At 51.1% G+C, this 7,466-nt stretch overlaps 1 long non-coding RNA gene across 1 annotated transcript; it reads right to left on the reverse strand.

Moving 5' to 3' along the window:
• Nucleotides 1-949: 949 nt before the first annotated feature.
• Nucleotides 950-7,188, reverse strand: LOC142827573 (uncharacterized). Its single transcript, XR_012902246.2, has 3 exons — nucleotides 6,066-7,188; nucleotides 4,261-4,389; nucleotides 950-1,670 (listed from the first exon to the last, which is right to left on the reverse strand). It is a non-coding gene; the product is annotated as an uncharacterized LOC142827573 (long non-coding RNA).
• Nucleotides 7,189-7,466: the final 278 nt, after the last annotated feature.

The raw sequence follows: 7,466 nt of genomic DNA on the forward strand, positions 1-7,466 counted from the left end.
ACAGTCCCCCATAACATTCTCAAAAGTAAACTAGAAAAATGTGATCTAGACCAAAGATCCATCTAGTCTAGTATCCTGTCTTCTGACAGTGGCCAATGCCAGGTGTCCCAGAAGGAATGAATAGACTTGGAAATCATCAAGTGATCCACCCAGTCACCCATTCCCAGTTTCTGGGAAACAGAGGCTTGGGACACCATTCCTGCCCATCCTTGCTAACGACCATTGATGGACCTACCCTCTATGGCCGTGGTCCCCAACACGGTCCCCAACACGGGCATTCGTGTGCGCCCGCCACGTGCTCGGGGCTGGCCTGGCCCTGGGCACGTGGCACATGCACAGTGCCGGAGCCGGCTCCAGGCGCATGGTGAGCGCCAGCCCCGGGCACGCGGCGCTTGGGGGGGGAGGGAGCACCGACCCCGGGCGCGCGGCGCTTGGAGGAGGGGGGGGCGCCGACCCCGGGCGCGCGGCGCTTGGAGGAGGGGGGGGCGCCGGCCCCGGGCGCGCGGCGCTTGGGAGGGGGAGGGGGCGGCCCCGGGCGCGCGGCGCTTGGGAGGGGGAGGGGGCGGCCCCGGGCGCGCGGGCCTTGGAGGTGGCCCCGGGCACTTGGAGGAGGGGCGGGGGGCACCGGCCCCAGGCGCGGCTGTGGGGGGAGGGGCGCGCGGTTATTGGGGGGGCCCCCGCCTCCATCCCCGCCCCCTGGCGCCCTGCGGGCGAACGGCTACGCCCCTGGCGCCCGGCAACCTCTACAGGTTGGGGACCACTGCTCTATGGTCATGTCTATACTACAGATAAGATCAAGCAGCCACAGTCAGTCTTCCAGTGAAGAGACACTAATTTGAACTGAGAGGGATGCTCCCATCAATGGTGGCAGTCCCACTTCTTGAGTAAGAGCAAGTGTGGACATCACCAAAATTTGACTTAAGCCAAACTATCTTAAGGTATGCTATTTACGAAGCTGAAGTTGCATGTCTTAATTTGACCTTATCCCCTAGAGTAGACCAGGGGCATGTATTTATCTAGCACTATTTTTTAAACACTGTTGAAGTCCTGATCTTCACAACATCCTAGCAAGGAGTTCCACAGGTTGACTGTGTGTTGTGTGAAGAAATGCTTCCTTTTGCTTCATTTAAACCTACTACCTATTAATTGCATTTGGGGACAAGTTTTCCTTATTTCATTTTCTCCACTCTAGTCATGATTTATTAGACCTCTATCATATCCCTCCTTATTCTTTCTCTTCCAAGCTAAAAAGAACCTGTCTTTTTACTCTCTCTTCACATGGCAACCATTCCATATCCCTAATAACTTTTGTTGCCCTTTTCTGAACTTTTCCCAGAGCCAAGATATCTTTTGAGATAAGGCGACCTCTTCTGAATGCAGTATTCAAGATGTGGACATGCCATGGATTTATACAGAAGAAAAGGTTACTCACCTTGTGCAGTAACTTCTGTTCTTCGAGATGTGTGTCCCCGTGGGTGCTCCACTACAGGTGTCGGGCTCGTCCCGGCGCCGCAAACCGGAAATTTCTTCGTAGCAGTAGCCCCCTCCGGAGGACCGCGCATGCGCAGAGTGTCCCGCGGCGTTTGCGCCTTTTCTGCGTCGCGTGGTCCGACCCGCCAGTTCCTCCTAACCGTCCACGGCCGCAGACGGATTTGGAACACGCTCCTCTCCTGAGGAGAAATCGTATAGTTAAAAATTAGACATATGTTCTGTTGTTTTTCCCCAGTTAGCCCCTTCCTAACTTAGTATTAGTCAGTTATATATCGTTCATTAGTTAGAGTAGTTAATTGTTAAAAAAAAAAAAAAAAAACTTATTTCATTTCCCCGTTATAATTCCGGGGGTACACTCCAACAACCAGTCATGCCCGGTTCTCCTGGGTTTAAGAAATGTGCCTCATGCGGAGAGGCTATGCCCGTGTCTGATGGCCACTCCCGCTGCATTCGCTGCCTAAGGGAGGGCCACATTCCTCAGAAGTGTGGCCATTGAGCCAAGCTAACGGCGCGCACAAGGCGCGATAGAGAAATGCGCCTTAAAATGCTGCTCTTCAATAAGGCTCTCCTGCCGCCGTCGACAACGGAGCGAGAGACCACGGGTACGCATAAGGCCAAGGAAAGGACCTCCGCTCCGTCCAGGAGCCTAAGTGCGGCAGAGTTGAGAGCCGCGTCGGGCCACCCGCAGGCATTGGAAAAGCCTTCAAAATCCAGTAGCACATCAGCGCCGAGCCCCGCACTCTCCGTGGCATTGGCCCCGCCAAACCATCCTGAATCTGCACCATCATCGGCGGCACCGAGCCTCCGAGCGGCACCGCAGCCAGATTCGGTGCGGTCCTCGGCACCGAAGCAATCGGCACCGTTGGCGCACGACCGCGCCCAAGCTAAGACGGCACCGGTGGCCGGCCCGGCACCGAAGCCTAAACAGGCACCGAAGCCTAAGCCACAACAGCCAAAGGCACCGGATACGGCACCGAGAAAACACTCGGCACCCAGGTCACATCCAAAACCTAGTGACGCAGCTATTCCTCTCACTCAGGGCACGTCGGCACCGCACCGCACCGACCAACCTCTGGACGTGGAGGAGCCCTCCCCGTCTCTTGTTTCGGCACCGGCTCCGACGACCCTACAGCCTCACGTTTCTGGAGAGGAGGTGCCTCCACCTTTCCCATCTCCTGCGCCTCGATCACCACGCCTTCCAGGAGAAGTTTCCAATGTGGCCTCGCTTGTCTCTATTCCAGATAGCCCGGTCCCCCATGCTTCCAGGGCGGTACCGACTAAGGTGCAAAGGAAGACGCATCATCCCTGCACGCCTTCTCCAGGCTCAGATAGGGCAGCCTTCTCCCCGGGACCATTGATTTCACCACCTCAAAGACGGCGGAGCCACTATCACGAGTACTCTCCTACACGCCGTTACTACAGATCCCCGAGGAGGTCCATTACACCGCCTCACTCGCTCATACTACTCGAGATCGCCGTATCGTTATTCATACTGCTCTCGTTCCCCACGATCGCCTACTCGCTCCCGCTACTATCGCCACAGGAGCACGCTTTCCTATTCTCCACAATATTCACATCGTGGGTCTCGCCATCGTTCACCGCATTCTGAGCGTTCATGATCAATCACAAGGCGCTCGCCCTTGTCCCCGGACCGACAACAAATATACTCGCCACCACCAACTACCCAGGGCTCCATTCCACCGGCTCAATGCCCACCAGCGCCTATGGGAGATGCGTCCACGACCTCTGCCCCGCAGGACGATACCACCCAGTCACCGGTGGCGGAACATCAGTCCGTGGCCTCCCCGACAGATGCCGCTTCCTCTTCCCCGGACGACGCGGTGTTTAATGACGAACCTCCTCTGGCGGACGACTACAAGCAGTTTCACGAGCTTTTTACGCGAGTAGCGGATTCACAAAACTTACGCACCTCTGGCGCACCTCCAAAACACCATGCCCTGCTTAGAAATTTGCAGCAGTCCAACAAATCGAAGCTGGCTCTTCCTTTCGATGCCGCTATATTAGAGGTAGCTAATGACATCTGGCAAACCCCGGCATCTATGCCCCCTACCAACAAACGCACAGACAGGAAATATTTTATCGACGCCAAGGACGCAGAGTTTCTCTTTACCCACCCTGTACCAAACTCTATCGGGGTTGATGCAGCCCAACAAAAGGCGAGGTCCGTACAGGCGAGAAATTCCATCGTGGACAAAGAGGCCAAACGCCTGGACTTGCTCGGCAGAAAAGTGTATTCATCGGCAACAGCCACATTGAGGATGGCAAACTACTCCGCCCATCTTGCCAACCACGACTTCGACAATTATTCGAAGTTAGTGCCGCTGATACAGCATCTCCCACATTCAAAAAGGGAGGTACTGAAAGCCATAGTGCAAGAGGGTTACACAGTGGCCCGTAATGCGCTCCAGATATCTCTGGATATCGCAGACTCAGCTTCCCGCACGACGGCAACGTCGATCGTCATGCGACGAGACTCTTGGCTCCACCTGGCTTCGGTGTCAAAAGATCTACACCCTAAGGTGGAGGACCTCCCATTCAACCGAGCATCCCTGTTTGCCCAAAACACGGACCAAGTGTTTCATTCAGGAAAAGACTCTAGGAATACGTTAAGAACGCTAGGAATGTACACCCCACCCTTCAGGCGCAGGAGAGCTTGGCCGTATAACATGCGAAGAAAAGATGTAGACAAACTGGAGATTCCAGAGGAGAACAGCAAAAATGAGCTCTGAGGAAAGGTTAAAAAAATACCTGGGCATGTTTAACCTTGAGTCAAGAAGACCGAGGAGAGATCTGTCAACAATCTTCAGATGTGTTACGGTGCTGTTGTAAAGGAAATGGTGACCAGTTGTTCTCCTTGTCCAGTGGAGGGAACTTAATCTGTGGTAAGAGAGATTTAGGTTGGATATTAGGAAAATATTCTAACAATAATGGCAGTTACACTCTGGAACACAGATTCCAAGGGAAGTGGTTGAATCCCTCTCACTGGAGGTTTTTAGAACGGGTTGGATAAACACCTGTAGGGATGGTCTACATTTTCCTGGGCCTGACTTCACTTCAGAAATTCCTTCCAGGCCTGCATTTCTATGAATGATTGTGCTTATTTGGTGACTAGATAAGAGCTATTAATACACATTTTCAATAGGTTTGGATAAATCATGCAGTCTTTGAGACACAGGGCCTGATTCTGATTTTGCTGATCCTGGCTCTTATACCACTTTGAATGAAGGGACTTAGATGGAGTTGTTTCCTGATTTACACGCATGTAACTGACAGCAAAATCAGGCCCTTAACATCCATTTCAGCAAGCAACCTTGGCTATGAAATTTCTAGTGTCCTTTAAGAGTGATGACGTTTCCTAATGGATTTTTACTACTAATGCAAAAATTTTTACTACTCCATGCAAAATGGTGAGATAAGACAGTAGTTAAAGTAGTCATGTCCACTTTACCTTGGTTAAATCCTATTTGATTTAACCAAATTAATATCCTATTGGATTATACTACTTAATAATATTTATTACAGCATTTGAGTACTGCTTCATAACTTCAAAGTGACTTACAAAGATAATCTAATTAATCCTCACAGCACTTTTGTGAGGTAAATATGTACTGTCTCTTTGGAACAACAGTGTATAAAGGCAAAATCTTTTGCAATGAGGACTCTCAGTTATTGAGATAATATAGAATTTCTCCACACACAGGGAAATTGATAACAAATGGGCAAAAAAAGAAGATGGGGCTTTTGAAAATTTAACTAAGTGACTTAAACAATGGAAAAAGTTAAGGAACTTGGGAGTCTAAGTCACTTGTGTGTTCTCTAAAATTTGATACTCATTCTAATTAAAGCAAAAACACTAATGAGTTTAAACCAAGCATACAGATAAATTGTGTTTGAAGCAATATCTGTCTTTTAGTACCCTTAATATTTTTACAGGAAGCAGCAGTCATGTAGCTGTAGAGGTCAAACAGCAGAGTTCTTCTCCATCTGGGTTTGTGGTAGGCCATGCGGCCTCACTACACCCTTGTACATCATGCACACTCACCCATGGGGAATTAGCGGGATTACAAAGGAATGTTTTCAGGGGGTTGAGCAATAAACACAGTTAAATAGCCCACACCACTGTGACGGACCGGGCCGTGTCTGGGCACAGCTGAAGGCGTCCGCTCAGGGCGAATTGTTCGAATCCGGGGCTTCTTACAGCCCCCAGACTGATGACCTCTCCACACAGGCCACAAACCAGTCCCACAGAGCGCTTCAGCAGCCTGCCTGAAGCCTCACGAGCAAAACCCCTCCGACACCCCAGCAATGTCCGTGCCCCAGATGGCCCCGGGCCTATACACAGGTGGGGGGGGTCCTAGCACCCAATCCCAACTACCCCGAACAAGTTCTGTCCGGTTCCAAGAAACCAGCCACAGATCCCTGGTCAATTTACCCTCTGGACCTTACCCACAAATCACACTGGGCCAATCCTTTAGAATCTATATCTAAAGGTTTATTATTACAATAAAGAAAAGCATGAGAGTAAGGTTATTAAAGTACAGTACGTTACATACACTGAATCTCCCAGTCCTCGATGCAGGCTCTAGCAGAGATGTTACAGCTGCTGGTTTAAGAGTTCTTATTGCACATCCTATCATCAGGATGGGTTCACAGGTCTTCCAGGCTCTTCGATCCCTGCAATGCTGCCTCTGGGATGAAGTGCTGAGCTGAGAACAAAATGGCATCGACCGCATGGCCTCTTTATACCTCCTCCCTGGCCTCTTCTAGTATGTAGCAGGTCACCTGGTCAGAGGCCAGTCTCTGTGTTTCCTGCTGGCTGCTCTCAGGTGACAGCCCCCATTCTTTGGGTGTGTCCATAGCCCATTGAGAGCCATTGTTCCACAGGGCCTCGGTAATTAGCATGTCCACAGGCTCGGCCCTGCCCAATGCTTAACCACATGCAGGGAAATCTTCAGTGTCCATACAAGTACATGCTCATAATTGCACACACAGACATTACACAAACACAAGAACAGCATACATAGGATTATCAGATAATAAGCTTCTATTCAATACCTCACATGGCCCCCTCCTATACCATTTTTGGGGCCAACACCCCCACCTATGGGTACATCAGTGATCTGGCTGCTCCCCTCAAGATCCAGCAACGTGACACCACCAGTCAGGGCAGGGCAATAAGAGTCTATGGCTCATATCTAGACTCTGAGCTGAGAAGGGTCAGGCATCCTACTTCCAGAGGATGGCTGACAAACGCAGGATTCTTCACCCAGAGAGTGAAATCTCAGGGTGTCGGGTGATAGGAGGGGATGCAGGCCTACCTGCTCCACTACCTCCAGGCCCAGGGCCCTACCAATGACCCTCCACCTCAGGGTTTACCTGTAAAGGATCTTCCAGGTGATCAGAATAGAATCCCTAGTAGTTCCTCCATAATCTGGTCAGGATACAGCTCCAGAAGATCAGCCAGTTCTCAGTTCCACCCGGGGCCTTTGGCAATGTCTCAGCTCAGGAGTGGGCAGGAGGCTTCTGGTTCCTCCAACAGCTATAGCTGAACTTCCTGTCCCACCCACTTCTGGTAGGAGAGGCGTACATAGCCCGGCTCCCCATACCAAGGCCCATTGCGGGGTTCCTCTCTTTCTGGGTCCTTGGAATTCACGCCACCTCACTACAATAGTACAAAGGAACTGTCCCTTTGGCTACATCTGCGTCATTTCCTGCCTGCAGTGAACAGGAAAAGCAGGCAGCTTCCCTGAGTGGCAGAGACACATAAATAATAGCATCTAACTTAGCCACATACCCACATTGACCTTCAGTTCAGGCAGTGCAATGAAGCTTCTCTGTGGGACTTGCCATACTGCCTTAAGCCTAGAGTAAGTCCCTGTGATGGAGTGAACACCCATCACAGATGAGAAAGGTTTAAAGGTCAGTCAGTCCACCTGGTTGGCAATTAATCACTT

Source organism: Pelodiscus sinensis, chromosome 3 (assembly GCF_052426305.1).
Source record: "Pelodiscus sinensis isolate ZL-2025 chromosome 3, ASM5242630v1, whole genome shotgun sequence".
Lineage (NCBI taxonomy): Eukaryota > Metazoa > Chordata > Testudines > Trionychidae > Pelodiscus > Pelodiscus sinensis.